A 23,885-nucleotide genomic window follows, 5' to 3' on the forward strand; every position below is an offset into this window, starting at 1 on the left:
GCGGGCGGGCTCTCGGCCGCTCCGCCAATGGCGCCGCGCCGCGGCCGCCGTCCGCCAATCCCCGCGAGCGCGGGCGGTGCAGGGGCGGGCGGGGAGGCGGGCCGGGCTGAGGCGGTGCTGCAGTGACAGGGCAGCGGGGTAGGGTGCGGCGCGGAGGGGCTATGGCGCTGGGTGGGGTGGGGCGGGGCGGGGCCGGGCCGCGCCGCCGGCAGAGGGGCGGCGGGGGAGGGCTGAGGGGGAGCTGAGGGGAGGGCGGGTGTGGGGAGATCGGCGAAGGGGAGGGGCATGGCTGAGGGGAAGGCAGCGGAGGAGGGGGGCTGTGGGGCGATGGGGGTGAGGGGAAGGGTCTGAGTGGGGAGCAGAGAGGGGAGGTGGCCGAGGGGAAGAAGTGTGGGGGAGGCGGGGGGGGTAGGCTGACGGGGCCGTGGGCTTGGGGGGACATGGCTGAGGAGAGAGGGAGCCGAGGGGACAGGGGGCCAAGGGAACGTGGCTGAGGGGAAGCGGAGAGAGGGGGCTGGGGAGAGATGGCTGAGGGGAAGCGGGGAGAGGGGGCTGAGGGGATGTGGCTGGGGAGGAAGGCAGCTGAGGGGAAGCGGTGAGGGGAGGTGGTGGCTGGGGGGAAGCGGTGAGGGGAGATGGCTGCGAGGGCGCTTGGAGGTGATAGGGAAGGGCCCAGGGGGATGCGGTGAGGAATCATAGGGCTGAGGGGAGGTGGGGCACTGATGGGGCCTGAGCTCTGCTGGGGAGACCCTGGGTGCTGGCGGGGTGGGAGGGTGTCTTTGCAGCAGCGCTATGGAGCTGGTGCCGTCTCTGGGGGGAGGTAGGAGCAGGTCCCCCTCCCCAGGCAGGGGGGAGCAACCCTGTCCATAGTGTGCATACAGCGCTGACACACAGTGATAAACAGCAAGCAGCACATTTCGGTTCCTGGCAGCAAAGCTTTGTCGTCTCACCTTTGGGGACCAAAGGATCATCTCGTTGCAACGCCCCTGCCATGGGCAGGGACACCTTCCACTAGACCAGGTTGCTCAAAGCCCCATCCAACCTGGCCTTGAACACTGCCAGGGATGGGGCATCCACAGCCTCTCTAGGCAACCTGTTCCAGTGCCTCACCACCCTCACAGTAAAGAACTTCTTCCTAATATCTGATCTAAATCTACCCTCTCTCAGTTTAAAACCGTTACCCCTCATCCTATCACTACATTCCTTGATAAAAAGTCCCTCCCCATCTTTCTTGTAGGTCCCCTTTAAGTGCTGAAATGCCACTATAAGTTCTCCCCGGAACCTTCTCTTCTCCAGGCTGAACAACTCCAACTCTCTCAGCCTGTCCTCACAGCAGAGGTGCTCCAGCCTTCTGATCATCTTTGTGTCCCCTCTCTGGACCCGCTCCAACAGGTCCATGTCTCTCCTGTGCTGAGGACCCCAGAGCTGGATGCAGAACTGCAGGTGGGGTCTCACCAGAGCGGAGCAGAGGGGCACAATCCCCTCCCTCGACCTGCTGGCCATGCTGCTGGTGATGCAGCCCAGGACACAGTTGGCTTTCTGGGCTGCAAGCGCACATTGCCAGCTCATGTCCAGCTTTTCATCCACCGGTACCCCCAAGTCCTTCTCCGCAGGGCTGCTCTCAATCCCTTCATCGCCCACAGCCTGTATTTGTGCTTGGGATTGCCCTGACCCAGGTGCAGGACCCTTGAACTCCATGAGGTTCGCACAGGCCCACGTCTCTAGCCTGTCAAGGTCCCTCTGGATGGCATCCCTTCCCTCTAGAGTATCAACCACACCACTCAGCTTGGTGTCACCTGCAAACGTGCTGAGGGTGCACTCAATCCCACTGTCCATGTCCCCAACAAAGGTGTTAAAATAATACTGGTCCCAATACAGACCCCTGAGGGACCCCACTCATCACTGGTCTCCACCCAGACATCAAGCCATTGACCACAATTCTTTGAGTGCGACCATCCAGCCAATTCCTTATCCACCGAGTGGTCCACCCATCAAATCCATGTATTTCCATTTTTAGAGACAAGAATGTTGTGCGGGCAGCGTCAGATGCTTTGCACAAGTCCAAGTAGGTGACATCTGTTGCTCTTCCTTAATCCACCAATGCTGTAACCCCATCATAGAAGGGCACCGAATTTGTCAGGCACAATATGCCCTTAGTGAAGCCAAGTAGTACACATGGCTGAAACTCCCTCAGACAAGAGAAAGGTGAGACCATCCAATATTGGTACAGTGACAACAATCATGCAGGAGGAATATTCAGCCTCATTCTTTATGGTTTAAACCCTTACAACCTATTATGCGAGTTAATCCATGAGGGAGGGAGATCATCCCCTGTCTGTCGAGTGCAAGGTTCCTGCTTGTGCCCAAGGGGTACATGTGTCACTCATCTGATTGGAGGGAGCTACAGAGCTACTAAATCTCATGAAAGTATGTGACACATTGACCTGCTAGATAAGAAAATCAAAGTACGGTGACTAAATTATAACAAAAACAGGGGTGTCTCTCATGTCGGGTCACTTGAGGGAGGAAACACCCTCTGCATCAGGCTGTGGAAGGGGGCACACCCCATCCATGTAGACTTAAGGTTGCAGCTTCTGCCCACGCTCCTCCTCCCAAACTTGAGAGTCTGGGTACATTTCCAGGGCCAGAGCTTGTAAGGGAAAGACAGAGGGGAAATCCCATGTCCTGATGAAAGGCACATATATAACAACTGCTTGTACCATGCGCTATTTTTAAGCTCCAAGATAAAATAGCATCCTAATGGCTTGCTTTGGGAGGATCGGGCAACGGTTTGAATTTCAGGGCTGCCCCAGCCTACCCTGGGCTTCAGATTATCACAGGCTTAAAGATCCCTCTTTCTCCTTAGTAAATCCACCTCTCTCCTCCTCTGGAGCCTTTCTGCTAGGTGCTTGCTGAGATGGGGTAGACCCTGGTTCTAGTGCAGGACAGTAATTCCTGTGTCTATGGAGCAGACATTGTAATACAACAAAAAATAGTGGGTTACATCGGTGCCATGTTAGGGAGTAAGTCTGACCACTGGGCTGACCTGCTTTTGGCTTCAAAAAGCACTTCTTGTTGTTCACAGAGCCTTGAATTTATTCCCAAAAAGAAAAACTTAAGAGTCCAAAGCCTAGCCTTCAATGCACAGTGGTCACACAGGAGCAAACTATTGGTGGTTTAAGGAGACAGAAGTGTCCAGGCTTCACTCAGTCAAGCAACAGGTTTGATAACTCGCTCTAGTCCCAGCCAGGCACACCTAACTATCATAAATCAGAGTGGGTAGCAGCCCTTTAATGCAATAGGTGTGTCCATTATAAACTATATGTTGCAGCAGGCAACTGTCCACCATAATCCAAACATCTGTATTTCGTTGCGCAAGGGGCTTCCTACTTTACAAAACCTGAATTTGTAAACCCTGGGAGGTGGGCTACCATCAGCCCAAAAGCTGCTTTTTTTCCTTCCACTTAAACGAAGTAAAACTGTTTCTACAGCATGTAGCATCAAAGTTTGGGCAGCTGTCTCCCATCACTGTTCTTCCATACACATTGATAGCTGAGAACAGATTCTTCTGGCTGTCTCATCCCCATCTACAGCTTCTTCTTTGTAATACGTGGCATGCTCCTTGCACATCTTAAGCTGTTATGGTTTCTTACCCTATTATGTGTAGCTTCTCGGTATGCTGGGAACTGGGCTTGCTGATTTTCTTACATCCTGTCTTGCTTCAACTAAAGCCAGTTGAATTTTTATCATTGGCATTGGAAGGAGCAGGATGGAAGAGAGTGTTCCATAGCTCAGATTACATCTGAAGAACAGAATAACTTGTTGCTGACTAAAAGCAAGGAAGGAAAGGCAAACTATAATACAAGCTGCACCTCTATCCTCCATACAGATGAATTCCTGTAACTTCAGAAATCATCAATGTAAAGGCAGGATGAAATCCCATCCGGGCTTGTTCCTAGGTGAACAACCGACTGACGTGTTCTCTTAGCTGTTACTGTGCTTACAAGCCTAGCTGGCCCAGAAAAACTGATGGCTACTTTATTACTCTACCTGAGCTTAGCATGGCTTTTGTGGGGCACTGTTTAATATGAAACTTCCTTGTTTTAGTTTAAAATCTGAAGTCTGCTCTTTGCTTTATGAGAGCAGCTTTAGGACAGACTCCATTTGTTGCTTCCCTGCATACTTTGCCTATGCAAAAATTCAGAGCATCTCTTTTATCTGTGTTTATCCCTCAAAAGAATATAACCTACTTCTCCCCTTGCTTTTCCAGCTGCCTTTCCAGACTCTCTGAATCCTCTCTCAGCTACATTTGGCCTGAAAAAGAGGGCAGCATGAACCATCCTCCTTGGTCATATGGTAGACAAAATCTATGAGATGCTACAGGTGTGTGTGTCCTTGCAATAGTAAGGGGGGGTTATTGGTTTTTTGGGGGGAGAGGTGGAGGGAGAGAAGGTGTGTAGGCAATGGCTTTGCCCTTTCATCAAGCCAGATAGTGAAAGTGGATGGGGGAAAGGGAAGGGGACCAACTCATCTCCTTAACGAGTGTCTCCTTGGCCAGGCCCATTAGCCCAGCAGGGCAGGTAAAGCAGGCCAGCAGTTCGGCTGCTCTAAGTATAGGCCTGACTCCTATCATGTGAGTCATCTGTGAGCACTGAGGGAGCTGGAAAGGGAGAGCTCATTTCTGGCAAATGCTCATTCATCGCCATGTTGATGGGAGCCAGCTCAAATTAAGGACGCTCAGTAATGTGGCGGGGTTTGTCTCTGCTGATTCCAGGGCATTGGCAGCAAAAGTCTTGGGAGAAACAGCAATGAACTGTGCAGCTTCCTTGCCCATTTATCAAGAGTTTGTCATTCTCTCCTCAAAGAGCATGACACGATAGCCGAAGGTGAACACTCAACATGAGAAGTGCTTGGGAGTCAGGGCTGCTGGGCTTTGTCCTGGCTCCACAGGGATGCTGCTTTAAGAGCTGCTTGTTGCTGAGGGGTTCACTGTCATTCCTCTGATCTCTCACTCATTTCAGACATGCAGCAGAGCCTGCAGAGGGGTCATTTCCAAAAATGAGGGCTTATCAGTGGCAGTTGGTATGTAATGAACCTGAACTGTCTATAAAGAAAAAAAAAAAAGGAACCAGATCTGTAAAGTGTTTGAGTGGAGCAGAGAATTGCCTCAACACTTATAACAGCACCCAACAGACTCTCATCTTCAGGAAATGTAAGTTTTTGTATGCTTTTGAAAGTGAATGCCTGGAAGCATCCTGGAGAATTTGAATACTCTTACAAAGCTAGCCTGCAACTTTCACTACCATGCTGCAGTCTTCATTTCATATCCACTTCTCTATCATGAATCAGGCATGCAAGTAGAAGCTAACTAGTCAGAGTGAGGCAGGACGCTGCTCCGGTGACAACAAAAGCATTGTGGGTCACTGGCAGGTATTCGCCAGACAGACAGGGCTGTTATGCTCATCAAAGCTGACTCCAGCACAATGGCAGGCATGGAATTTTGGCCAGGGATCCCTGCCATCCCAGAGACCTGTCAAGTCTCTCTGACCGGTCATGGGATTTGCCTTGCAGCTGGCATACCCCGTGATCTCCTGATCTGGGATCTGTTCGTCAGCTGTACCCTGGTGTGTGGGGCCGCAGAGGAGGAGGAGGGTGGCTGCGGTGCTGCACTGAGGCTGGGGGAGTGAGTACCACTGCTGAGGGCTCTGCAGTTCTGGGAGCACCGGCAGAAAGCACGGCTCTAGCCACTATCCTGTGTCGTAGGTCCTACCTTGAGTGACCCAGGCTGTGGGATGCTTCCCACACACAACGCATGACCCAGAGCATGGGCTTTCCCATGCAGGAAGAGGAGAACCTGCAGAGGCTTGTCATGATGTAGCAGCTGATATTTGCATCTTTCTTTATCTAAGCAGAGCCTTGTCCTGGGAAGTACAGGGCAGCCTGGCCTTCTAGAGGGCTTAATTCTGCTCCTCTGCACTGGAGAGGGCTTTTAGCATCAGGTCAGCAGAGCTGATCTCTTCTCTAGCCTGGGCCTTCATAAACCAAGCCCAATTATTCTGAGGCAGAAAAATCGAGTCTGTGTTGTAATGACAGAATGAAATGTCCTCAGGACACTGCGTGTAGCCTTGAGTTACCTTTTATAAATAGGTTAACAGCTGGAGGGCCCATGTTTGTTTAAAGGGAAAAGACATACAGTACATGCCCTATATGATATGCTCTGTCCTGAGCAATTCTGCCATTCTGTTGATTTATATCTGGAGATTAAAGGATTTGCCTTTCAATCAAATTATTCTCCTCAAACTACCAAGTGGGGGAGAGAGGAGATTTTGATCACGTTCTCCACTCTGTGCAGCTATCCCTGGTGAACCCACAGACGTTTTCTCCCTTTCTGTGCAAAACATGCAGCTCACAAATTACTCCTGATCACTTTGATGTTGATTTGCTATTTCTGTCCTGCTTCTGGTACACAGGACACTCGGGGGACAGGAGCGGGTGAGAGGTCTTTGGGCCCCAAGGAGCTTCCAGTCCAAACTAGACAGAGCATGTAACCAGGACTGACAAAAGCTGTGTGATGAGACAGAAGACAACTGTTCTGGGGAAAAGCGATCTGCAAAGAGCCCGGCTCCATTAGGCCCTGCAGGTCTGCCAGAAGTTTCATGCAAGTCAGATCCCTCACCAACAAGGAGAGTGTCTCAGGGGTCAGGGCCTAGTTTGTTTTAAATTTACCATTCTCTTCCTTCCTCATATGATCAGGTACAAGATAAGGCACAGAGAGCAGCAGAGGGGAAAGTTTGGATGACTCATCTAGAGGCTGGAAGGAGCAGATCTGAGGGTGATGAGATGAAGAACACAGGTATCTGGAGGATTGCCATGCCTCTGTTATGAGACGTGCTGTCCTTGGTTGGACAGAATGAGGGAATTGTGAAAGGCAACCAAACCTCATGTCTTTTTAGTGTAGTACCTTGTCTCCGATGGTAGCTGGTGCTAGGCACGCTGTAACAGGCACAGTCAATTTGCCAGGCCAAAACGGTGGTGATCTCCTCACGTTGGATCTCATCCTGCACTCTGATTGCTGGACTGGTCAAAGCTCTGGGACATGAGGTTTAATACCCTTTCCATACCACTCATTATGACTATTCTAGGCATTCCTGGGACCCAACGGTCCACTCCCTTTCTTAGTCCTAATAAGCCAGTGGCAACACTTTCTTGTGGCAACAAGTTACACAGGGTGATGGTACATGGTGCAAATTAATGGTTTGGAATGTGCTGCTTTCTAATTCCTTTGTTTTTGTGTTACATCAAAAAAGAAATGGAAGGTTCCTGCTGAACTTTCTCTTGGCCATTCAGTATTTTCTCTGGTTCCATCACATAATTTCTGACTTTCTTTTTTTTCTGAGGTGGCCAATCTCTCTCTTGTCATGTGTTCTTCTCTCTGCCATGGCTGCCCTCCCTGCTTTTGGTGAATTCTCTTGAATTCTCTAACTTCCTTGCTGTGGTGGGATGAGACAGTGCTATGGGTATTGTCTTTGGAAAGACTATACTGTTTACATAAATTTCCTACATCACTCATCTGTGTTCCAATACTTTCATTGTACTTAGTCTCATTTCTCTTAAATCTCTAACATCTTGTTGTTCCTTCTGCTCATAGACTAGGCAGAAGTCAGGACAGTGCTATGTACAGTAATGTCCAAGTTCCCGTTCTGCAATGACACAGTCACTTCAGAAACCTGACTCCCATGAAATTCCCCTTGGTTCATCAAAATGGCTGAGAGCACTTTGGCTGTCTGAAAAATTCCCAGGGCATTTTCTGTCGTTTATTTTCAGTTTGGGCAGCTAGTCCATTTGCATGAACCCTATGAAGGACATGTGGGATGGAAAGACTGTATGCGTGACGCTCATCCCCAGCTGTGCAGCCACTGCTGGTCCCATTTTGCACACTCATCAGTTCAGACATGCAAATAAAGGGTGTGTAACTTTCATTTATAAGCTTTAGCTTTAAATATGAGCCGCACATGAAAATTGCATTAAAAACATCTTTTCAGGCTAGAAGCAAGCCCTCTGCATGGATTAAAGGCAATGTCACATTAGCAGCAAGGACAAAGCTCAGCCCTTCTTGATCAAAAGCTTCTTTCCCCTGCAGCTTGAGCCAATGGAGGCAGCAGTATAGTCCCTATGTCAAACGCAAATTATTCAGATACAGTACAGCACAAGGCAGAGATCTTTGTATGCGTAACACCCAGTGTCACCTGGGAGCCTCATGAGAAGCCTTTCGACAAGCCAGAGATGGTCCGCTGTCCCTGCAAGCCCCTCAGCACTGGCCACTTGTGCTGGGCTGAACTGGCTGCCCAGCACCTGAGCGGGCAGAACCGTCATTTGCCTTTACCAGCTAACAAAGCCCACCCAGCTTAGCAGCCGTGCAGCACCAAGCTGTGGAAGATGGATCTTCCAAAGCGTTCAAATGTGTTACCTCACCGAGGCGAGTTTTTCAGGCGTGCAATTGGAGAGGTTTTCTGAATCTGCTCCCAAATGCTGGCTGCCAAAACAGAATGGAGTATACGAACCAGAGAAAATCAGCTAACCCCAGAGGCCGGGGCTAGAGAGGTGATCTCCAAGGAATTATCTCACATCCCAAACTGTAGTAGGACAAAAAGGAAAGTACTGGCTGGGATGAGGGGGTAACTGCTAGAAACTGGCCCAAAGGAGAAAAGTGAAAGTACATCACTGTGCTGCATGACATGGCTGCAGCAGAGAGCTACTTGAATTATATATAAAACAGAGGGTGGATGACATTAGAATTAAAAGTTGCCTGAAAATGCTGAAGGATGAAACTCAATCTGTCATACTAAAATTTAATTACCATGTTGTTAAACCCAAGCTTTCTGGAAGAGACAAAGTAAACACAGTTTCTAGAAAACTATTTCTTCCTTTGGGACTCCATAACAGATCTGGAGACCTGATTGTGAAATTACATCATTGCCAGTAGAAAAAAAGAAAAATGCAGACAATATCCAAAGCTTATGCTCAAAGGCCACAAACTGCAATATTTTTTTCTACATATCTTTCTGCTCTTGCTTTAAAAAGAAATGAGAGCTGGGGGAAATGACAATAGCTCTCATTACTATGGGTGAGAATTTCCATTTAAATTCGTATTCATCTTCCAAAAATTAGAGACTTTAAGGAAGGAGGTGGAGGGGGGAGTGAATGCTCTCCAGTTGCTTGGAATAGAAATACAACTCGTTCATACAAAGCATGGAAAATAATGATAATCTGATGAAAAAAATCTTGGCAGACTATGGAATTCAGAAAAGGAAGGAGGGGAGAGAAAAGGCAGAAGACTGCAGAAAGTCTGAACAATTGCAGAAGTTAAACTCAGCAAGAAGGCTAAGAGACAGTCCCCCCAATGGCATTTCATGAAAGTCATTGGGTAAAACATGCTTTGGTGGCGCAAGCAGGTATTTAGGGCCCAGCAAAGGAGGGCTGTTGGGGACTGATTTTAAGTAGTATTTTGGCATTTAATTTTTGCAGTCAAGAGGAATTATCACAGAAAATAGCAGGGCAGCAGACAGGCAGAAATTAAGGAAAATTTAGGCACACCTCTGTGAATCCAGTGTAATTGGAAGCATTCACCAGACAAGGATCCAGGCAACCAAATAGCCCAACTCAACTATTTTCAAGTTTTTGATAAGCTGAATGAATCGCTATTAGCAGCACTTAACTGTGAAGTGGTATCTGTATTAAAGACTGCCTTTTAAGGGGAAGAAAACAAACTCTGAAGAAATCAAAGCCCCCCTCATCTAAACTGCTCCCAAATCCTTTGATTTAAAGAAGGTTTGCGGCAGCTGGGAAAATTATGGGCATGAAATGCCACAAAATAAGTGATAAAGAAATAAGTGATAAAGACTTCTATTTATAGAAGTCTTCAGTGCCAGCATTAGTCAATAAACAGAATTGTACAGATAGAGCAAGCTTGGGAAAAATGAATCCTAGAGAGGGAGTGAAAAAGATTACAAGAGAGTCATGAAGACAGAAGATCAGAAAGCTATGTTGCAATTAACTCATTTAAGACTATACTTGAATATGTTGGCGACAGACACTGGCAAGCAAACCTTTAGGAACATAAAGATGCCATATGAAAGTGAAGAAGACATTGGCTTGAAAGCCTAAAATGACTCAAGAATTCTTTTCTAAATTAAAAACAATCCCCAAAGGTCATTACACATCATAATGAAATACATGCTACTGTTGCTGCTTAATACAAAATCCTGTAGTCCTCAAACAGCCCACATTCTGGAGTTACTCAAGGAGATCTGTGAGCAGCAGACTAGCTGAAGATACATGGGATTGATTAAACCTGAAATTTTAGGTAACAGGAGAAACTGTAAAGGCAACAGGGAGTTTGAAAAGCTGTGAGGTCAGATAGTATCCAGACAAATGTCACAAGGTATTTAAGATTGTTAGCCATCCCTGAGGGGTGACCTTCAGGCCATTCCTTTCAAGAGGAATGTCCACAGTCCATGAAAGAAACTACTGTAGTTGTTCTCCTGGTGAGAGGAGCCTTTGCTGTGTGCAGTTCTTAGAGGCCCATATCATTACTAAATCGCTCTTTAAAGATTTTAGAAAAAATACTAGCTAGTGAACTGCAGACTGTGCTTGTGGTTTATATAAACCCCGATGAAACTGGATGAAACAAGGACAATGTTCAGATCCTGCTAACAGAGCATTTGGAAACCTTCATAGTGCTTGCTTCCTTTCAGCCAGCAGAGAACCTTTTAATTTTAGCTGTATGAATCTTTCATTGTAGAGAGAGTTTTGGAAAGGGAGCTCTCTGATTGAAGTTGTATCCCATGTGGACTTCCCTCCCACATTTTGTTAATGGTCAACTTCTGTCAGTGTCAGCCCCAAAGCAGTTTTAAAAGTCAATGGATTAATTCTCCTCTGTCTGAGAACAGGCTCCAATGCCTATTGTCTCCTCTACTTGGCCATGGAGTCTTTGGAAGAGAGAATAAGAGATAATCAGTTTGTCACAACTGTCAGGAATGCACTGCACAGAGCTTTACATGCTGGCGGAGCAGGGCTGGTTGTAACCAGCCCAAACATTTCCCTAAAATTAGTATCTAAATGAATCCATTGCTTTGGGAAAGCATCTGCTTTTGAGTTAAATTATTCCAGATCTGAATATTAGCAATATTTTTGCTAAACTTGAGCTGTCACCCTACCAGAGCATGATTAAATATTAGTCTGCAACATATTCCTCAGGAAACCTGAGAAGTAAAATGTGAAACCACTGAGAAGAGCCAAAGGACTTAAATGTCAAGTTGCTGCTTCAGCAAATGGAAGCAGATTTGGAGCACTAGGGGAATATGCAATTTCTTGGTTGAGAAGATGAGCCACAGCCGTAATGAATGTTTTGCCAAGCCTATATCTGGTTTCAAAATCTTCCCACAGTCATCCCAAATAAGCATTGGTGAAAATGCAATGTTATTAGAAAGGGGACAAAATAAGAACAGCCTAAGCATTAATGAACGTAGGTTTGTAACAGACGCTTGTTAAATTGGAGGAACTAGCTCAAAGGTTTTAAAATGGGGTCATGTCTCTTGCAAAAGCAGGAATGGGGAAAGCAGGCTCTATGCTGAGCCTGCGCTAAGTGGGTCCCCACTAGAGCTCGAAAAGCAGAGCCCTGCAGCCTCACACCACTGCTGCTTTCAACCTCTCGTCCTCCTGATGCACCCACCAAGCACGTGGCAGCACCAGGATTCTCTTCCACGCTGCTCCGTGTGTCCCGCGACCCTCAGAGGAGAGCTGCGTCCGTTTCCACAAGTGTGAGGTCTGTTCTGTCTGGCATACATCCGTGTGTCCCTGTTTGCATTTGGGGGTGTCTGGAGCTCCCACCCAGCAGGCTGATCCCTGTGGTGGTGATACTGGACTTGTGCCACTGCCTCCAGCAGAGTCACGAGCTACAGCAGGCACAGTGGAGTGGAAACCCTTAGGGACAGCGCTGGCTCCTCCAGATCACCGAGTCAGGAGAAGAAATAAAAATGCATGCTTGGTAGTGAAATGGGGTGGGATTCAGCACAGCTGAAGAGCAGAAAAGGGCCTGTTTGGAGAGCTGCTGGACTGGCTCTTCCAGGTACTGTGGGATGGGACCAAGGCCATGGTCTCAAAGGGAAAGTGGACAGAAAGGCTGTAGTGCACCTGATTTCCCTTCTTTACTGGGCAAAAAGCTGTGAGTGTAATTATTGCTGCACTGCCCTGTGTTAATTAAAGAAAAAAATCACTGCCTCCAAAAATTCATTCACATATTTTAGCAGAGGTTACTCTTCTTTTTTTTTTTTTTTTTTTTTTTTTTTGTCTGGGACAGAAGCAGATTGGCATTGCTCTTTCTGACTAGTTTTAAACCTTAATCATGGAATAGGAGATTTAAGCACTAGGGAAGCAAAGGAGTACTTAAAGTTGGCCAGCTGGTCGCTAAAGAAACTCTCCTGACTTATTCAGGAACTGAAACAAACTCTGCTAGTCTTCTGGTTAAGCCTGTAGGGCCATATCCAGGCAGTCAACACCACCCAGGTCCCCATGCTGTATGTTACCGGTTGGCTGTGGGGCCACTGGAGCAGAGAGGAAAGGCTGGAGCTGGGGAGATCAGAGGAATAGGGACCACCTGAGTCGCTGCAGCTTCAAAATCCTATCATTTTGTTGCAGTGATGGTGCCTGCTCAGTGAGGAAACTTGCAAGCAAAATAGATAATTTTTCCCTTTGCTGATGGCTTTGCTGACAAGGCTGTGTACCAAACTCCCCATGCACTGCCGCAGAGTCAGGCTTTAGTCTGGGAGAAGAGAACCGACAACTTCATTTGGCAGTATGATGAAAGAACTTCGATGTTAAGTATTGTTTCTAAGGTTCCTCATAGGGTTAGATTAAAAGATAGGTCAGAAGAAATCTTTGGAGGGATTGTGATGAAAGAGAAATTTTGTGTTTGTATGGTAAACAGGCCCAGTTATTAAAGAGTATTAGGATGCGATTTGTAACCAAATATTACAAATATGGCTATTTATTACCAAATGATCCTGTGGTAATCCCTTGGGGCTTCCCAGCCAGAATGCTCAGGCACAAAGAATGGAGAGATAATCTCTCTTCTAGCAGTTGATGACAGACAGCCTCTTGTTCAGAGAGGAAAATCAGGCCAAAACTGAAAGAACAGTTCAAAAAAAGGAAGTCTATTGTTAAGGGAAGGCTGGCGTATCAGCAACCTACTGCACAAAACCAAAAAGTGCACGGATGGGGTGCTTAGCTGTTTTGTTGCCATTTATTTATTACTGAAAATAGACTTAGCTGAAAACAATTAGCATATTTTTAAACATTAATGTTTGTTAAAAAAATATCTTCTTTCCTGCCAGGACAGCTGAGGGGAGCTTAATAAAATATCAGAAATGACATCCTGATGTTGTGCAGAGGCTAGCTCCGCAGCCTGCAGAACAGAGCTCTTTCAGCTGAGTCTTGCAGTGATTATGTCTGGTTCTAATATTTACAGGCCATTAATTTTAAAGCATTTAAAGTTGTTAAACAAAGAGGCAGCATAAAATAGCTATTTTATGCATATACATATGTATAATGATGTGCAGTATAGGATTGCTACTATTGTTTCCTCATAAGGCGTTCTTGAAAATGAGTAGACGATGTTGCTTTCTGTGATCAAGAAAGACCTGCGGGTGCCTGCGGCAGGTTGCTGCTCACCACCGGCATGGCTCTGTGGGCGATGGGGAGGCGGGTAGCTAAAGGAACAACAAGGGGGGTAAGGGAGAATGGATTCAGGATGCTGCCAAACCCCACATTTCTAAGAAGGCCAGGGCTTTCGTGCCTGCATCCATTGTCCCCACTTTGAACATCCCACATCTGTGGAAGCAAGGCTTGGGATTTGCTGAAAAGTACCTTTTGCCCAGTTTGTCCAGCCTTAATGTAAAAAACATGAAGGATCGTGAGTACTACCACCTGTACAAATGTTATAGTAGTACCATTTGTACAAGTCTTGGCTGCTGTTACTGGAATATTGATTGGTGAAACAGAAGGTGCCCCAGGGCATTGGTTACGGTGGGGAGAGAAGATGGTAAATCTCTGTGTCTCTTAGACTCCTCCAAGTGCTACGTACTGAAAGTCCCTGTGTATGCAACTGAGCTGTGAAGAGCTGAAGTACGTCGTTCTTTTCAGCTGGAACAGCTTCTCCTCCTAGGCTGATTAAAATGACTTGTAATGGATGCTTCGAGCAACCTGATAGCATGACTCAACTGAAATCCAGCCCTGGATGAGCTGGCTGCCCGGAGATCTGCTGCAGAGGCAGTTCTTGATAGGCCTGGTCTGCTGGAGAGCAGAACAATGCTTGCCGCAGCAGAGAGGCAGCCTGATTGCACAGGGGACTGCAGGAAATTATGGCAAAGACCAGCTCTGTTTGGAAATAACTGAGTTATTTATGAGTGGGTGGGTGTCTACATACTTTTGTCAATAGCAACATCATGCTAGAGAAAGAAAAGTCTATTCTGGCTGTCCTGCAGTGAGGGAGGAGAGAGAGCCTAGCTTACTGTGCAGGGGTCTCCTCATCACTTCCAGGAGGTGCTTAGCTGCAGAAACGGGAGAGGAAGCGACTTTAAGGCCTGTTAACGTAATGCTTTTTGTTTTTCTCAGGCTTTCTTATTGCATCCCCACTAACATGCAGGAGGGTGTGAATGCGTGTAGCAGCCAGCGTTTCCTGCCACCCGCCAGCTGCCTGTGTCTGTGAATGTTCCCTCTGCAGCTGAGCAGCCCTGGGTCAGAGCCCAGGCTCAAATCCAGACTCACTGCTCTTGACTCTGCACAAACATGCTTCTGACAAAAAGGACTTGTGCATCCATCTGGGGAAGAAAAGAGGCAGCACAAGAGCATCTGGCTCCAAGTCCAGCTCCTGCTTCATGGATATGAAATGTCCGGTTGCTGCATATTCCATGCTGTATCCAGCCACGCTCAGCACAGCTCTGGGTCCGTGCTGCTCCCCTCGGCTCCGCTGCACCAGCCCGCTGGAGCAGAGACGAGGCTGGTGGAAAGCTGCTCGGTCAGGCAGAAGCAACACTATCTCAACAAACCGGGGTGTGTGTGAGAAGGTGAATGAAACAGAGATGAGAAGGTGAATAAGACCCTGAGGCTCCATGACTCACCTAAACACCCGTGGTGCATCCAGACTGCTGTGCAGTGGGTGATACCCCAGGCATGCGGTGCCAGAGCTGCTCAGGAGCCCACGTGTGGTCTCAGCCCATCTTAAGCTGGAGCACTCTGCAGGGTGAGGGTCTGCATATGCCTGGGGCTTCTATGCAGCCCACCCTCTCCCTCATGCAGGCTGGATATATCAAACAAAGGGCAGACCTGAGCACCCCACAGTCCCCAGCTGGGATCCCAGGCACAGTGTGGAGGCTTTGAGCTTGCATGGCAGCTCAGCAGACAGACAGCGATGAAGACAGGGAACATGGCAGATATGGCCTTCAGTTTATGTACGGCTGCTCCCCATCTCATGGGGCCTGAGTGTCAGCACAGCCTGGGGTCAGCAGGTCTGCTGGCATCCAGCAAAGCCCACGCGGAAATTCCCAGAGCGTTTTTCTATGAGCCACTGCTGGCTGTTTCTCTTCCAATCCCAGCACCCGTTAGCCAAACCCCGCTCTTCTCTCTCAGCCACAATCCCCCTGAAACCTGCCTCTCCCAGCAGCTGCGGGGTTGCTCTCCCCCTTCCTAGTCCTCTCTGCTGGCACAGGCACTGCCAGCCAGCCAACCTCCATGCTCAGGATCAGGTCCCAGCTGCCAGGAGTTTCCCGGTGTTGAGAGGGGCATTGGGGAATTGTTTTCCGCGAGCTCCAGCTGCTGTTTAGCAGTGTGCAACAACAGCGTGAGAGCCCTCCAGGACTTGGTGGCTCCACCACAGCCTCCGTGCACGACAGCCACTTGCATCTTTGAACCCCGTCCATGCTGTGGCAATAACAATCGTGCTTTTGTCTCCTCAGTCTGAACGTCTTTATTTCAACTGTCAGCTATCCAGGCAAGAGACGGTCTCCTAGGCCACGGACACACGTTCGTTTTGCAAACAGCTGCCGCAGTTTAAGATAATACCCCACTCCTGCTGTCCCCTTTCCGACCTGTTGTTGCACTTTCTGATGCCCAGCGGAGCTGGTGGACCTGGAGCTGAGCACAGTTGCTTCTCTGCTTCAAACCCCACGGCGGGGCTTGTTGACACAGCACAAATGGTGGGTTGAAATGACAGATCAGATCTTGCCTGATGTGAGTTGGGGATGAAATCCCCTAGGAACAGGCCCTGGCCGCAGAGTGAGGTCAGACCAGGCAAGGAGCAGGGGGTTAGTGAGTGGCAAGAGCCCCAGTCCCCCGCTCGCTGCCCCCAGGACCCTGTACCCCACAGCCTCTGGTGCAGAGATTTGCTGTTATCACGGCTCTTGACAAAAAAACAGATTGTGAACCACTCTGATGGTCCTGCCAGCGCAGCAGCTAGCTAAAGGGTCAGCTGTGAGCAGCTGGGAACAGTAATACATTAAACAGCCTCGGCAGGATCCAAAAGACATCTGTGCACAGCTGTAGTACATGTGCATGTGCATGTACATATGTGTGTGTGTGTGCACGTAGAGCCCGTAGCGCAACAAAGCTGTGATCTCAAGCAATGCTGCTGCTGCTAATCAGAGAGCGACTTCAGGCAGTCATTTAAGCAGGTTGTGCTGTAAGTGATGGTTCAGCCCCCGTAATCTCTCCTCCCCGAGCTGAGGGAGGAGTGGGTCCTGCTGGTTTGCAACGGGAGAAGCTGGAGGTGAGGAGAGACCCTCCAAGGGTGGGAGGTGAAGCTGAAGAAGGGCTCCCTGCACCCCCTCTCTGCAGCTGTACCCCAGTTGTCTCGGGCTGAGCCTGGCGAGACCCAAGGAAGGAGACACTGGCCTGCCCTTGGCATTTCACCAAATGCCTCCCCAGCCCCTGCGCAAGGCTGTCATGGTGTGTTCTTGCTCTTACCCCTGGAGCGGTGCAGCCAGGGGAGAGCAAGGGGAGATGACAGCTAGATGTGAGCTCCGTGCTGTTGCCAAGTTTCCTAAAATAATCCTACAGCGCAGGGTAAGTCACCGTGAGCTACTGCCCCTCCACTGGCTGTGGATGTTTGTGTAACTGGAGACACAGGGACGTCACAGCGAGAGTCCTCCTTCAGAAAGGACCGGCAGCTTTTCGTTGGGAATATCTTGGTCTGACCACTGTCCACAGTGGTCTTGAGATGGTCTGAAAGCTAACCAGAAAGCTGAGGGAGCCTGCAGTGGGCCTGGGATTGAGCTTGGAGGTGGGAAATGGGGATTTCTGAATGTGCGAGAGCGAGTGAGGGTGGGGAGAAGGGGAGATCCTCCACCCATCCGTGGAGAGCACAGGCAGCCCTGGACTCAAGGACCTGTGCAACGAGTAGTGCAGAATGCATGCAGACTTGGCACAGGGCCTCGGTCTCTCACCCCCTGTGAGTATCTCTGGGGTTTAACCAATGCTGTGTGGTGCTTTAGGGACAGGTTTCACCCCGGGGAGAAAGGGACAACGAAAAGATCTGCCGAGCTAACGCACCCCATTCCTCCAGCTAGCCAGGCTTGCTTGCACAAGCTGAAGAGGCTGCACTGCTTTCCTTCAAAAGATCATTATCTTCCTTGGCAATGGTTTCAGAGCTCAGCAGATCCTCCAGGCTGCAGGAGAGGGTGGTTTTCAAGGCATGGGCTGTTTCCAGCTCAGCTGCAATGATGGACAAAGCCGGGACCACCTCTTGGAAGAAGAGCTTCTCAGTGGCAGGACACCTCCACACTGCTGCTGAGCCCACCGCTCCCGTTTTTGCAGGGCACACCCTGACCAAGGGCAGCATCTTCGGGTTGGTGCAGAAGCTCATTAGCAAGCGCCATGGTGGGCGATGGTTGGTGGTGTATGTGCTGCCAAAGGGCTCGCTGCGTTGCAGCTCCCGTTTCCATTGAGGCGGTACGTGGTGCTCCCTTCCAAGTCCTGCCTTCATTTTTGGCCAGGTTTCCCAGGGAAAGAAGGCTGAGCAGCACTGTGTGTGTGGATCTGCCTTGCACGACGTTCAAACTTCTTACCCAATTCCAACCACATCTGATGGAGGGAAGAGGAGCAGCCGAGGGGGACACAGATCTGCGGGACTGGTGGGGATGTGTCCTGTTGTTCCCAGTGTGGAGCTTGGGGCACCGCTCCTCCTGCAGCAGCACGGTAACAGCCAGGACCAAACTCAGCTCCTGTGCACGCAAAGCACTGACTCTGCACCCAGGAATTCCCCAAATACATTTGTGGTTGCTCTGTAGGGACAGACCGTGCATCTCCAGGGACCGTGGTGATGCCCGGAGAGTTCCCGTGAGCACAGGGGTCCCCCACAGAGCTCACCACATGCCAAACTGGTTAACTTGGTGGTGGAAGATAGGTTTGAATCCTTCATCATACTGCTGCCTCCCAAAGCATGGCTCTGCTCTTTAAATGTGTGAGAAGGGCTGCGGTGGGTGGTGGCTGGAGTCGGAGATCTGCATGGGCCCAGCTCCTGCCCTTGCACCCTGCTGATGGGACTGTCCCTGCCCCGGGGAGGAGGATGGCAGGAGGAAGAAGCAGAGGCAAAGCAGGGCTGAACCAGGGACGGACGGCAGCAGGGCTGGCACCTTCTAATTACGGCGTTGCTCAGTATCACGCACGGCCAGGATTGCAGCGGTGCTGCTCATTAGCGTGCAGCCCCAGGGCTGTTCCCACGGCACACCCGAGAACCCCGCGCTCCCACCGCGCCGCTGCCCTCTCCCAGGGCCTGAGACCCTCAAGACGGGCCACGGCACCGTAGCGGGGATGAGCACCGCAGAGCTGGGGTTGCACCTTCAACGTGGTACCCAGCAGTTGTTTGAAGAGGCTTGTGCAACTGCCGTGGTGTTGTTTGCAGAGTAGCCACCGTCTCCTTCCCCGCCCTGCTTAATTCCTTCGGTGGAGACACCCAGGATCCAGCCACGGGGCTCCTCACTGGGCCACGCATGTCCCAGTGAGGTCCGACCTTCCCGGCCCTCCAAACGCGATGGCAGAAGTCACCCCACGCGGCCGTCCACCGGAGTGAAAGCTGCAGCGCAGTTTCACCCCAGCTCCAGACAGGAGCTCCTTCCCTGGGCCCCTCTCCTCCAGCTGAGCTTCCCCTGGTTCCCTGTCCTCCCTGGGACCCCCGAGCCGCCATCAAGGACCCTACTGTCGCATGACCCCATCCATGGTGGCAGAGCTGTGCAGGGTCGGGGCCATGTCTCGCCTGGCAGAGGGATGCAACACAGCCCACAGTCTCAGGGATTTCCCGCACAGAGCGAAAGAAGGAAAGGGCACTTGGCTGTGTTCCTCTTGGCCTCCTTCCACTTTCCTCTTTTGATGTTATTCTCCCTTTTTATGGCTCCTTGCTTGAGCCTTAAGCCCCAGCAAACGTCGCTGGAGAGTTCATCCAACAGAAACAACCGGGAACGTGTCTTCTGCGGGCGGAAAGCAGCAAAACCCCCCTCGTGGGGCCAGCACATTCTGTCTGCGGCTTCTGGGGCTGTGCCCCTGAAAGCAGATAAAAGCCCCAAAGGCAGACCCACACCGGCCCGAGTGGCCGAGCCGTGTCTCAGTGACATCCCTTCTCCCAGGGTGCCTGAGGCTCTGTGGCATGTTGAAACGCAGGAGGTAAAGCCGAGGGGCTGCATCCCCCGTGCATGCCCATCCTTCCTCCCCGCCTGCCCATCCGCTGCAGGGCGAGCATTTTAGGCAAAGAAGACCCCGGCGGTGTAGACCCCTGCCCGCTCCCTTCTGCTGCCTCTTGCCCCGAGGGCAGCAGCCGAGGGCAGCCCGTGCCCAGGGACCAGCACTGGCAGCGCAGAGTTGACGCGAGTGACAGGTCTGATGGCACCGGTGGTTTCCAGCAATAGTCTGGGCATCGCTTGTGATGCAGTAAAAATAAATTTCCCAGGTGCTGCTGCGAGGGAGGAGCGGAGAGGAGGTGGATGGCAGCACCTGGGGAGCAGCCACTGTCCCCCCACAGCCCTTCCCAGTTGGCAGCAGTGTCATTCGCATCCCACGCTTGCTGCTCCACGGCTTCTCAGGGACAATTACGCCCTGACTGTCGCTGCTGCCTCGGCAGCAGGAGGAAGAGGGTTTGTCACTCCTGACTCGACAGGAGCACAATCATTTTGGCAAACCTGCCAGTGGGTTTCTCAGCTCCGTGATGTGGGCAGTGCGGGAGGAGGCTGTGAGGGACAGGGATGCTCCTGCGCGTGGTGAGGGGTGGATGGGGCCCTTTCGGGCTGGGGGCAACGCTTGCGCCCTGTGGGCACTGGGCAATGTCCCTGCCCCAAGGGGCACGCAGTGCCCGGCCACTGCCCACCCCTGGGGCCAAGCTGGACAGCCCCGGCCAGTGCCTAAACCTGCCCTCTCGACACAGCTCCCTGGGCAGACGAATGCACCGGATTTAATCTAAAGGCACATTCCTCGTCCGGCCTTGACACGCAATCTTGTTTCAACCAATTTAATCTGTTTCTCTGTGACTTGCAGGCCCTGTTCCCACGGCAGGAGGGAGTACAGGGGCACCGCGGTCCCACACAGCCGGGGACAGCTACGAACCGCGGGCACGAGTGAGCCACAGCCAGGACCTCCATGGGCCAGGGCATGGCGGTGGGGTCCCCCCTCACCCACGTGGGTGACAGCAGAGGGTTTCCACCTGTCCCCAGGGTCTGGGTGACAGTGGTCGTGTCTCACCTCCACATGCTAAAAGAGAGCAAATTGCACCGAAGCAAAGTAAGGTGCCGGATGAGTACCAGAGGGCCAAACCCAGCGCCTGTCCTCTCCCTAACCCTGGGGGTCTGCAGCCCGTGGGGAGGGCTGGGGCAGGTGCTGGGGGAATCCCATCCTGGCCATGGCACAGAGGGACGTGTGTGGCATCAACCAAGAGCAGGCAGCACCGAGAGAGCGCGGCATCAGCTCTGTGGATCTGAAATAAGACATGGGGCAGAGCTGGGGCTGCCGACCGAGAGCAGTGGGCGCCAAGCGGAGCAGGGAGCAAGAGCTGCACGGAGGGCGACAGCAGCCGCCCTGGCTCCAGTGGGGAAGAGAAGGGCCACCGCTGTGGAAAACCCGTCATTCCTTAATGCTGAGCAGACGGTCTGTGCCGCCTGCCCAGGACCCCCGGCATGCCGCTGCCTGCTGAGCGCCGCTGCCTGCTGAGCACCACCGCACAGGTTGGCAGCCGATTCATCAGCCCAGAGCAGCTTTAAAAGGCAGCATCCACCTGGACCCCTCGGCTCTGGCGTGAGTCCCCGAGGAGCACGGGGGGACCCAGTAGCTCCCAGCACTGACAGTGCGGAGCCGTACACATGGCCGGTCCCAGCAACGAGATGCAGGGGTGCACCCGGCGAGACCCCCGGTGCAGGTGCATCGTGGCAGCCGTGCCTGGTGCCCTGTCCTGTGGTGCTGTACCAGCCCAGCTTCTCACACGCCTTCCCCATCGGCACGGGGACACAGCCACACTGCGGCTGCTGCCAGGCCAAGGGCTGGCACCCGCATGGGGAGTTTTCTCCAGCACGCCTGAAGCTTGGCTCGACCGCAGGAGATTGGCTTCGTTTCCAGCTCTGCCTGGATTTGGTGACCTCTAACAAGGACCTTCCACCCTCTGCCCTGGGCAGCAGCCTTCGCTCCTCGATCCCAGCAAAGGGAGGGTGGATGCCCCACTGCCTGGGGTGGAGCTATCCTGTTTATCAGTGTTACTGGGGAAATGGAGGCACTGGTACAGAGCCAAGAGCTGGGACTGTCCCCTTGCCCTCCCCGGCTCCTGACCCAGTGACAGGGTGTAACTGTGCCCAAAGCGGAGCAGGGACCACAGGGTTTTTGATAAGGGACCAGGCAATGGCAGGATGTCCCAGTGGAGCCACACTGGACCAAAGGGAAGGCAGGACACGGTGGGACACGACACAGCAGGGACACCCCATGTGGGAGAAGGCTTACAGGGCACTGGGTTGTGCCACAGCCCCAGGAATGGCCCTGTGGGAGCAGCCACTTCCCGGCTCCAGTTCAAAGGAAACCCAAATGGCAGCCTGGCCAAATCCTGGTACCAACATTTCCAGGAATTATGTGGCACTGCCACCCATGCACCAGCTCTCCAGGGGACTTTGTAGTCACACATCACTAAAGGCCACTGCCAAAATACAAAGCCAACAGTTTTCTTAACAAAGCAGCTTCTGCCCAGCAAAGCCACATGAATGTCCTTCAAAAAGCATTGTCTGCATCAACATACAGCCAAGATTTTCATCAGAGGTAAGTCCTTCCATCACTTCTCCCTACCAAACCCCCCAGTTTTAGGGAGATGGCACTCTCCCAGCTGCTGCCCTGAAACACATCCAGCTTCACCACTTGCAAACTAGCAGGAGCAGGCTTGGATTATTAGCAAATTTTAGCCGATCATTTGAACCCCTCTGCCTCCAGCCAAGCCAGTAGCACTCAGGCCCTCACAGAGCATCCCAGTTTGCCCTTTCATCATGCTGGGTACCAGGCAGAGTTATCACACACTCTGTGCTCCTGCCACAAGCCGAGATAATTCCTCCTGGCCTGGCAGAGCCTCAGGTAGGTACAGTTTCACTTGACAAATAAGTACAGGAAATTGCAAGGTTGGGTTTCACAGCAGCCAGGCTGCTGCATGCAGGGAAGGGAGCACAACTGCCTGCCAGGAAAGGTGCCTTTGGTCACAAGAGGAGAGATGCAGAAACAAGCTCCGAGAGGCTGGGGAAGAGCCATCGCACAGCCCTCCTGGGCAAAGAAAATGGTAGAGGCAGAAAGGCAAAGACAGGTTTGTCTGAAAAGCTGCAAAAGGATTTCAAGCCAGGGAATTGCCCCGTATCACAGTTGTAGCTAAAAACATCTTTTCCCTCTTCACAAGGCACCATCTGAAAAGCCACGGCGAGGCAGCATTGGGTGAGTGTCCAACACCCGCTTCCCGTTCCCCAGGGGCCCCCGTTAAAGGAGCTGCTGGTACACCCAGGGCAGCTGGCCCTTTGCTGCTCACCTTTCTATTAGCCACAAACATTGTGAGATAAAAAGATCGCACAAGTGTCCTTTTAGGCCACAAAAGGTAAAGCAATATGAAAGAAAACACTAAGCTTTGCGGCGTTCAGGAGCTTGTGGTAGAAGCTGATGAAGCCGTAAGCTGCTTTCAACACCAGTTTTAAGGATGACAGATGGAGGCAAGGAAAAAATACCCACCCAGTTCTCCGCTTTAGCCTCCAGTGGATTTGAAGTCACATTGCTGTATTTTAAGTGAAGCTTTTAATGCTGACCCCATTGTTGGCCACCTGCTCTTCATCCCCACGCTTTCTGCTGAAACTATCAACATCCTTAACAAAACAGCCCTCTCAGGTGCTCCACTGGGAAAGCGTCCAGCACAAGCAAGGATCTTCATCCAAAAGTGAGCTGCAACTCCCTGCAGCGTAGATGGTACAACAGAAATACACCGCTTTGAAATTCAGATGGCTGCAGCCCTGGTATTCCCAAGTCATGGGAGTGATTAAAGACCCAAGTCCCCATCAGCCTGGACTGGGGCTGAACTGGACTTTCCCAGCAATGTCCACCCCTGCCAGGGTCCCAGGCCCCTGCACGAGGCCACCAACAGTCCGCGCCCAGCCGCCTTTGCCAATTACAGGTACACAAATATCATGCAGCTCTGCCAGCCGAGCAAGAAAACCAGCCTTCCTCCAACTGGTCCAATTGCTGCAGCTTACAGGAAAGCAGGGTGCTATTTTTCATCATTTAAAGTTATCCCGGAAGCAACAAGCAAAGAACACAAGACAGGAAAAACAGCGATTGCCAACATGGTTTTTTCA

The 23,885-nt window shown here is 51.2% G+C and overlaps 1 long non-coding RNA gene across 1 annotated transcript; it reads left to right on the plus strand.

Annotated features, from left to right (window-relative positions):
- The first annotated feature begins 73 nt into the window (after window positions 1-73).
- LOC138684512 (uncharacterized) lies at window positions 74-16,009 on the plus strand. Its single transcript, XR_011323789.1, has 3 exons — window positions 74-138; window positions 4,271-4,383; window positions 14,671-16,009. It is a non-coding gene; the product is annotated as an uncharacterized lncRNA (long non-coding RNA).
- Window positions 16,010-23,885: the final 7,876 nt, after the last annotated feature.

This window comes from Haliaeetus albicilla, chromosome 2 (assembly GCF_947461875.1).
Source record: "Haliaeetus albicilla chromosome 2, bHalAlb1.1, whole genome shotgun sequence".
In the NCBI taxonomy this organism is placed as follows: domain Eukaryota; kingdom Metazoa; phylum Chordata; class Aves; order Accipitriformes; family Accipitridae; genus Haliaeetus; species Haliaeetus albicilla.